Raw genomic sequence first — 10,329 nt, forward strand, 5'->3', positions numbered from 1 at the left:
CTGCACTATGTGAAATCACGCACCTGAGGGAATTTACAGCTTATTAGAGAACCGGCTTTACTGACGAGATGCGCATTAACGATCGGCCGATCGTGATCGGTGCACCCCTAGTCGATACCCATCCCGCTTTTTAAAGATTAAACAACTTAAAGTAAACAACTTACTGTATGTAGGTGCTGTTTTCATGCTGAAAATGCTGTATTCACCCTTCTTGAACTTTGGCCATCTGACTCGAACCGACACGTCACCACTCTCGTTGCATGCTGGTTTCCGATCTGCATTCTCATAATAGTGAAGAGCGGCAAGGAGTAATCTAGATAAAAGTTTGACGCAATATCAGTTCTCTGTATGAAAAATTGTGTCATTTTAAATACAATGTTTCAGGTGAACTATTGTTATTATAGTAGAACATTTTTTTTTTTAAATCATATTTTTTTAAAGGGGTGGTAAAATGCCATTTTCACAAGATGTAAAATAAGTCTCTGATGTCCCCAGAGTGTGTTATCTATGCATTAGCACAAAATACCCCCCAGATCTTTTTAAAAAGTATGTTAAAGTTGTCCATACCAGCCATTTTTTGTAGTCCTTTTCTTTAAAAGCAAATATCTTCCTTTGCTTTGAACTTTGAGCGTTGTAACTTTGCAGATGTTGTTTATGCTCAAACAGCAACATTACACACTAACTAAAGTTTGAAAAGTGAAATCATACTTTACCACCCCTTTAAATAAAATGGAAGCCCAGTTGTCTTACCTGCTCAACATTCCTAAAAATGGAAATACCACATTCTTTGGGGGCAAATTTCAGTATCAGGCTATGAAAGCCTTCAATTGAAGACGTCTGGTGGTGAGGGCTAAATTTTGTGATGTCCTTCAAGAGACGACCTTGTAGCATGAGGTCACAAAATTTTTCACAAGCTTTAGTGCCTGAATGAGAGTTTAACAGAAAAGGACAGAATGTTGTTTTAGCTTCAATATCTAATCTAAAACCAAGGTACATAGTGAACTATAATTTTGTGCACCGTTACACTCCTAATACTCACACTTCATAAATTACTACTGTATGTGTTTCGCTCTTTGTATGTAGCTTAAAATACATAATACACAATACATTACCGCTACGTTAAGCTACTTACTAGGTTTTAGCCATGCTCGCTCCTCAAGTGGTAGATGGGCACACACAGGAAATAACTCACTGCTGTGTTGATGGACATTTTGCACATGATTTGCTCTTGACCTCCACTTTGCCACAGCTTCTTCTCCGGTCGTTGAAGAGATTCACCACACTCTTTCTCCAGGAAATAACTTCTCCACAAGCTCGTTCTTTCCCAAGAGCATCTATTTTCTTGGCAAGACCTTGGGCAATTAATACAGACAACATGTAAAATTAGCTCAGAGCAAGAAATTCAACTTCCCCTTTCATGCAAAATTTTGTTTTCGTAGTGGAAATGCTCATGTGTTTGAATCCACCTACTGACATAATGCGTAAGGTAAGTGCGCGCTAGCCAGTTGTGATTTAAACTCTTGACAGCTAAATAGCCCTACAATCTTATTTATAAAACAAAAGGTATTAATATTACATATTGTGATATTGATCCACGTTGAACAGTACAAACCTTTTGATACATGCCAAGTGTCAAAATAATGTCGGATGTCTGGTCGCTGCTCCCTGAGGTACTTCTGAATCGAAGGATGGCGATCAGTGACAAGTGCACCCATCTTCATACCTTCAGATTCTAGGATGTTGATGCTTCTCAAAAACCCTTCCAGTTCCATCCGAGGGCTTGAACCTACCTCATTACTCTGAAAGAATAAAATCATTTTGTTAGTCCTTCGACACATTAAATCTGTCCCGCTGGAGAGTGGAAGGAGAGTACAAAAAAAAAATGTTTTTTTTTTAGTTATTTACCTGCACCAACTGAATGTCCACCACCCTGTTGTCATCCAAGCTCATCATTGTGTAGCTACCATACTTTGCACAATGTCCTTTAAAAGAGAAGAAAAAAAATTACATAAAAAAATGTTTGTTAAAAGTTTTATCACGTGATATCGCCAGCAGCCTTGGATCTAAAAACTTATTTTGAAATGTTTCATTTTAGGGTCTTATTGACTTCAAACCTGGTGAATCAGCTCTCATATCACCTCCCAGAACTATGGCCTTTCCACACATCTTTGCATGTTCCACAAGTGCCTTTTGCTCAGACCTCCAGTGCCACAAAATTGATGGTACGAGGAAAGCCTTTTGATGGTTAAAAAATGTCCTCGGACACATGCAATCAAGGCGCAGAGCTGAGAGAACCTTAAAAACTAAAACATTACTGACTGCACAAATAGCACTTCAGAACTATGACCCATGAGATTTATACATAGCAAGACTAAAAACAGACCTTGTGAACTTGAATGTATGATGTCCCAGTGAAAGCTACTGCTGCTGACAAGTGCAGATTTCCAGCTGGTATATTCTTGATGAACGGCTGGCTGCTCCACTGGGTTTTGTGGACACAGTGAGAACATATCTGTGCAATAATATTAAAAATGATCATCTGTTTTGATTAATATATATATATATATATATATATATATATATATATATATATTATAATGTGTATATGTATATGTGTATTTTTAAAGGTGTGTTGTAATTACCTGTGTGATTGACACAAAGGTTCCAATCACGAATTTGTTTACAGTGCAGGTCTGTGCACACACTGGACACTTTTTAAATACGTCCAACAAGTTCTCCTCGTACACTATGTATTTTACTGCACTTTAGAGGGGTTGGCAAACCCTATACAAAAAGCAGGACACATACACATTACTGTAAACTAAATTAAGTCACACACAGCATAACATCAAAATAGACTTACTTTTGACTATCCTCTTGAGTGGTATCAGGATCAAATGTGGAATCAAAAGTTGTGGACTCCTTTATACTCGATGAGGTGTCTTTGACCACATCGATGCTATTATCCATCTGTGGCCTTTTGAGTGGTGTGGACGTAGTAAAAGGAGCGTCGATGAAGGCGCAAAGATCCTCAGTAGAGCAGGACACAGAGGGGCACATAGGTTTTACTTGAACCACTGAAATTTGAACACAATGGGGGGAAAAATATCAATGAAATACACGTAGATAAATATTTGCTCCTAATATAAAAATATATATATATACAAAAGTAGAATATAACGTTGCCTTTACTCCGTCGTTTCGGCTTTGGGGTGGAGAATGTCGCTTGTACACCAATGCTGGTCACAGTTTTGGCGGGACGACACTGTATTCCAACATCTCGTGTAAGTGGCTATCAGACAAATAAAACACACAAAGCGGCATTTCAGAACATCCATCTTAAACTTTACACGATTATTTCTAGTTAGTAAGTTATTTAGTTTTACTAACCTTCACATCCGTTGTCGTTCCGACTGTGTACACCGATGGGACAGCCGTGTCTGTCAAATCCAGAATTTGGACTAATCCCATTTTATATTGCATCAAATTCTTAAAAGATTCATCAGTAAAATGCCTTGCACACAAACGCGAATTCTCTGTTATTCCTCCTTCTTCAAAATGAAGGAATTCGAGCCAGCGGGCTCACAGAATTGGTTCTTTGGGGATAGAAAAGAGGACTTGAGGAAGAGCGCAACCAAAAATACACCTGACCAACATATTGCTGGCTGAGATGACTGACACTGACAAGTTTCTCTGAGAGGCGGTGCAGAAACAAGACAGACACCTATAGCCGCACCCTCATCGGCTCTGGCTGCACCCTTTCGCCATGGCACATGACCGAAAGAGAAGAGAGGTCGTTTCGAGGGGGGATGGTAGGGTAATGTATTTGATTAAAGATTGTAAGGGTACATGAATTTAAAAAAAAATAATGAAGTGCACAGATAAATCGTTTATAATAAACACTACAATATTACATATAAAAAGAAGATTTGTCAAATTTGATTTCATGCCGACTTTAAATAAGTCTTGACTGATGTAAAGAGTTGGGTCTGTGTCAGATGTTCGTCGATGTGAGTCATGTTTTAAAGGGACAGTAGTTCATGACATTGATGGTGTATCTTTTCGTTTTCTTTTCTAAAGGCAGGTCATAATTGCTGCTGTACTTTGCATCCCAAGCACCCCCTGCATTCTTATCATGGGTTTGTATTCTGTTTTATTTATTAATTTTTTATTTATGAAAGCATATGGGTAGCAAAATTCAATAAGAAATGTAATAGGCAAAATGACAATGCAATATGTAAAACGGCAATGTGTTTCTGTATTTTAATGTACATTTTCCCATACAAATGTTTAATATTTAGTGTAAAATGAAAAATCTATTATATAGTTTACATTTGCCATTTCCTACACTAGTTTTAGTATGCAAAATAAAAACATTTTAATGCTTTATAAGTTGCAAAATTCAAATGAACATATATTACACAAATTGATTAGATATGGTTAATAAGTCCAAGCAAAAACTGTAGTAAAATTATCATTTAAATGCAGTTTTTCCTAAATAAATTTTGACTTGGGGGTAGGACACTTGGGATTGCATTTTCATCATAATACAGTGTGATAATTGTAGCAAAATACAGTGAGAATTTCAGAATGCATTCTGAGCCAAAGGTGCTGCAAAGTGGTGTTTTAAATTTCTATTATTCTTAGTGCATTGAAGAAGTGGATTGACACTTACATACAAGATGTTTCAATTGCATTTTCACTTAATACCTCGCGATGAATAAAAAGTCAATGTGGATTTGAAATGCATTTGAAAATGCAACACGCCCCTGGCCTGTCAATCGTTAGGCTACATCAAGATGGGGCTCGGCAACAGGACACACAATAAGTCAATATTCAGTCAACCAAACGCTCTACACTCTGACTTGAACTAAATTAATCTCAGGGTATTAAATGAAAATGCTACTGAAACGTCTTATATGTAAGAGTCAATGCATTTAAGAAAAATAAAATATTTAAATCACCATTTTGCTGCACATTTGGGTCAAAATGCATTCTGAAATTCTCACAATTATTAAGAGGTATTATGATTAAAATGTGTTACCCTCAAGTCTAAATGCATTTAGGAAAAATGTCAAAAGCATGTCAAAAATTTTGCTACAGTTTTTGCTTGGACATGTTAAACATATCTAATCAATTTGGGTAATACACTTTCATTTTAATTTTGCAACTTATAAAGTGTCTAAATGTTTTTAATTTGCATATTAAAACTAGTGTAGAAAAAGGCAAATGTAAATCATATAACAAAATTTTCATTTTGAACAAAATTTTGGACACATGTATGGTGAAATGTAAATTAAAACACAGAACTACATTACCATTTTACATATTGCATTGCCATTTTGCATATTTCAATTTGCAACCCATATGTTTCCATATTAATTTACCATTAGGGATGTTCAACACTGACAAAAAAATAGTCATTGAGTTGTTTATTCAGTTAACTTGGTTAGTGAAGTTGTTTGTGTAGGAAAGATTTAATTAATGTTTGGAGTGGCTTTCTGAATTTACAATGTGTTGTTTATAATTTCTTTGTTTATTGTTATTGGTGATTCCAGATTGCTGTCATACAAGTTACCATTTCCACCCCCATTGTTTTATTTTAAACATAAAACGAATGAATGGCACGAGAATGAAACGAGAATGGCACCTACGCTGGAATTCATACAAATGTAAGGAACATATCTAATGAAAATATGTATAAAGCACTTTGTTGCCTTTTAGTGGAAAATAATCAAAGGATTAGTTCAGTCAAAAACGAAAATTCTGTCATTAATCACTCACCCTCATGTTGTTTCTAACCTGTAAGACCTTCTGACCCTGCATAGACAGCAAGGGCCCTACCACGATCAAGGCACAGAAACATAGTATAAGGACATTGTTAAAATGGTCCATGTGACATCAGTGGTTCAACTGTAATTTTACAAAAATATTACTTTTTTCCTTTTTTATAAATAGAATACTTTTTGTGTGCAAAATGTGCAAAGTAAACAAAATTACAACTTTATTCAATGATTTATCCTCTCCTGAGAGAGTCTGCCGCCATTAACTAGAGCACCACTACGTTTGCGTGTGCATTAATTTGCCAGTAAACAAGGTGCAGCACATGCAGGGTCTACGTCAACAGCACCACACACATTCCCAATGGGTCAGAGAGCTCTCGGATTTCATCAGAAATATCTTAATTTGTGATCTGAAGATAACTGAATGACTTAACAGATATTTTATAAGCAATGTTTAAACTGGAACTTAATAATTCAATCTCAACCTGTTCTGCATGTTATTCTGCACTTTTTCATTCATTTTCATTTCTTGTCATTAACCGTCTTCCTGTGAAGAAATCCTGAACGAGCGTCAAAGGTTCAGATGAAGTCAATCTACGCTTCCAAGACTCATGTATGAACTACTTCTAGATTCCGTGTAAATTTGAGTTTTTTTTTTCAAATCTCAACTTAGGACTTGGACTAAAAATGCAGCAAAAGAAAAAAAAAGTAGTTTCCTCAGACGGGCACATGGCAAGAGATACTAAATGCACAAAAACACTTGGAGCCCTGATCTTAATTTGGATTGTATAGTTTTCTTAGTTTAACATTGAAATGTCAGGCTTGAGTGCATAAATCTTTCCTTTTTATTTTCAAATGCTGTACAAGAAAGTTTTTTTTTTTTTTTTCAATGTCAATTGTAGATGCAGATAATTTAGCATGAATAAGAGGTTAGTAATCTAACTAGGTTTAGTTCACCCATATTATTATATTAATAATCTCATTCCAATCCTGTTAGACTTTTGTTTATTTTTGGAACACTAATGAAGATCCTTTTTAATGAAATTTGACAGCTCTACTGTATTGGACGATGAAATGGTAGTTGCTTAGGCTGTCAATTGAGGAACAGAAAGCAGAGACATTTCATTAAAAATACTCTTCATTTGTGTTTCAAAGATGAATGGAAATCGTATGGATTTGAAACGGTATGAGGGAGAATAACTGATGACAAAATTCACATTTTGTGCTTTTTAAAATAATGTTGTGTTCTATGGGAAAATGGTGTAATTTCACTTGACTATTGACTATAAGTCTGTAGCAATTGTTAATAATGACAGCCCTGTCTTTGTATAAATTTTTACCCCATGTATTTGAAAATGTATTCTTTGTGACCACTATTTGGTGGAACACCAATATTGTACAAGTACCTGTTCATGATTTCTTTTTTCTGCATGTTGCTGTTTAAACTTAAAATTGTTCTATAATACAAACATTTTTAATGGTGCTTTTCACATTGTTAAATTGATGTCATAATATTTTTGTCTTCACCTGTTTAAGGCCAATAAAATCTACTGAACGCATTTTTAAGAATGTTCACGAGGTAAAAATAAACCATGTTCAATTTGTACATATTGCGCTGGATTTATTTGCTACAGAAGAGTCCTATGCTAAAAAAAAATTTCAGTCTATGCATTACGGATTTTCCGTTTATGGTACGGAAGAAAATTTTAATCTACAGAAATTTCCATTTTAATGTTGAAGGAAGTGTCCGTAAAGTGTCCGTAAATTTAACAGAAAATGTCCTGGTAATTTTCTGCCAGTACATTACCCGTTGTTTTTACAGAATTTTTTTTTACAGTGTAAAATCTCAAATCCAAAGCGATATTCTTTATGAAAGTTAAGAGTCAACCACGCCCTCCTAAAACGCGGTGTTTAAACACGCCCCCATATCTGGTCCCCATAACATATCCCCATAACAGCTGCTGTTAACAAACAGAATCACTGAAGAAAAGAGAAACACAAGAACTACTACAACTGACTTCAGACACAGCCTTAGATGAAATCAACTGAAATAAAATACATGAAATCTCTCAAGATCTGATTAAACAACCCCACAAACAGCATCACCAGCTCCACTTATTAATAACCAGACTGACTTTATTTCTTTCAGACGTCTACAGAGGATCTTATTGAGAATTAACTAAGGTTTAGATGTTGAGTTATTGTTTCATCAATTATTGAACTGTACGGAGTCTAATCCGTACACTGACCACTATAATGATGACACACAAATTGTGATTTTTTCGTTTGGTGATTCTGCTTGTTAACATCAGGTGTCTTCAATAATGGTCAATCGTATCTCAATTAACTTCTTAACTATCTCATTAACTTCAACTCTGCTTCATTGTTACTTTTAACACTTCTTCAGTGTTTATATGAGTCCACACTCAGAGTGTTAAATTAACACTGGGGATTCTGCTGTGTACACCTAGCATGGGATTTTAGATAATATAATATAAAGAAAACAGATAGAATAAAAAAAGAAAAGCGCAAGCTAGTATTAGAGGTCTTTACACATACACACACATACAATTGCATAATTAATGAAAAGAAAATAGAATATAAAAAGATTAGAAAGGTAGTTAGATGTTTTTAATGAATATAATTAGAATAGTGAGTGTTAAAGTTAGAGGGTCAAATAAAGATGGAAGAGATGTGTTTTAAGCCGATTCTTGAAGATGGCTAAGGACTCAGCTGTCTGGATTGAGTTGGGGAGGTCATTCCACCAGGAAGGAACATTTAATTTAAAAGTCCGTAAAAGTGACTTTGTGCTTCTTTGGGATGGCACAATCAAGCGACGTTCACTTGCAGAGCATAAGCTTCTAGAGGGCACATAAGTCTGAAGTAACAAATTTAGGTAAATGGGTGCAGAGCCAGTGGTAGTTTTGTAGGCAAACATCAATGCCTTGAATTTTATACGAGCAGCTATTGGAAGCCAGTGCAAATGGATAAACAGAGGTGTGACATGTATTATTTTTGGCTCATTAAAAATTAATCTTGCTGCCGCGTTCTGAATTAATTGTAAATGTTTGATAGAATTGGCTGGAAGACCTGCCAAGAGGGCATTGCAATAGTCCAGCCTGGACAGAACAAGAGCTTGAACAAGGAGTTGTGCAGCATGTTCCGAAAGAAAGGGCTTGATCTTCTTGATGTTGAATAAAGCAAATCTGCAGGATTGGACAGTTTTAGCAATGTGGTCTGAGAAATTCAGCTGATCATAACTCCAAGGCTTCTAGATGTTTTTAAAGGAGTTATGGTTGATGTGCCTAATTTGATGGTGAAATTGTGATGAAACGATGGGTTTGCTGGAATCACTAGCAGTTCTGTCTTGGCAAGGTTGAGTTGAAGGTGATGGTCCATCATCCAGGAAGAAATGTCTGTTAGACAAGCTGAGATGCGAATAGCTATCGTCGGATCATCAGGATGGAATGAGAGGTAGAGTTGAGTGTCATCAGCATAGCAGTGGTATGAAAAGCCATGTTTCTGAATGACAGAGAAGAGAAGTGGTCCAAGTACTGAGCCCTGAGGCACCCCAGTAGTTAGATGTTGTGACTTGGACACCTCACCCCTCCAAGATACTTTGAAGGACCTATCTGATACGTAAGACTCAAACCATTGAAGTGTGGTTCCTGAGATGCCTTTTGCCAGTAGGGTTGATAGGAGGATCTGGTGGTTAACCGTGTGATTATTTATGATTTTGCACTAGTGATGAACACCTGCTGTTATTGAGAACTACAGAGGTTCAGATGTTGATGTTTTATTGGTTAAAATGATGCAACCATAATGGAGATCAGTGTTTGCTTTAGTTGAGTTCTTGACCCTTGAATGTTATGTTAGATCACTTTCTGCAGCATTGCATTAGATGATGTTAAATAGAGAGAAGATATTAACTTTCTTTATGTAATAAGCTAGTAGTTGTGACCTGGTTTCGTTACAATCAAATGGACATTTGTTTTATTTGAGTTTTGCATAAGCAACCCAGCAAAACTGCAGCATGCAATAAAGTTACAGTGAGTGAATTTTAAGCCTATTAAGGAGAAGGGTATTCCTGCACAATTGGAGGCAACAGTTTTAGGACCCCAGTTATAGGACCCTCATTTTTTCTGACAGCGCCACCTACCGAACTGGATCACCAAAAACCCTCATTTGAGATCAGATTCAGATTGTGAGTACTGATATTAAATTAACGTTTAATTAATTAATTCCCATGAATTTAGAATTCGTATTCTAGATGTATTAATTACCAGTTTTTGGAATAACGGCGTTAGGTAACAACGTTATTTTTTCAGTAACGGGGTAATCTAACTAATTTTTTTTCTCGTCGTTACAACGCCGTTAACATTAATGAACGTTAAATGCGATGCGTTACTATGCATTGATTTAATAAACTATGCAATCCGTACGCACCCCTTGCTCACACAGCGAGTGAGGAGGTGGGTTAATAACGAGATAAGCGATTATGATTGGCTAAGGCAGAGCCATGTGTTTCATGGTAGCCAATCAGAGC

At 36.0% G+C, this 10,329-nt stretch overlaps 1 long non-coding RNA gene across 1 annotated transcript; it reads right to left on the reverse strand.

Annotated features, from left to right (window-relative positions):
- Window positions 1-2,472: 2,472 nt before the first annotated feature.
- Window positions 2,473-3,070, reverse strand: LOC132142046 (uncharacterized). The gene is made up of 3 exons (XR_009434016.1): window positions 2,864-3,070; window positions 2,643-2,784; window positions 2,473-2,512 (listed from the first exon to the last, which is right to left on the reverse strand). It is a non-coding gene; the product is annotated as an uncharacterized LOC132142046 (long non-coding RNA).
- Window positions 3,071-10,329: the final 7,259 nt, after the last annotated feature.

The sequence above is a fragment of the Carassius carassius genome, chromosome 6 (assembly GCF_963082965.1).
Source record: "Carassius carassius chromosome 6, fCarCar2.1, whole genome shotgun sequence".
Lineage (NCBI taxonomy): Eukaryota > Metazoa > Chordata > Actinopteri > Cypriniformes > Cyprinidae > Carassius > Carassius carassius.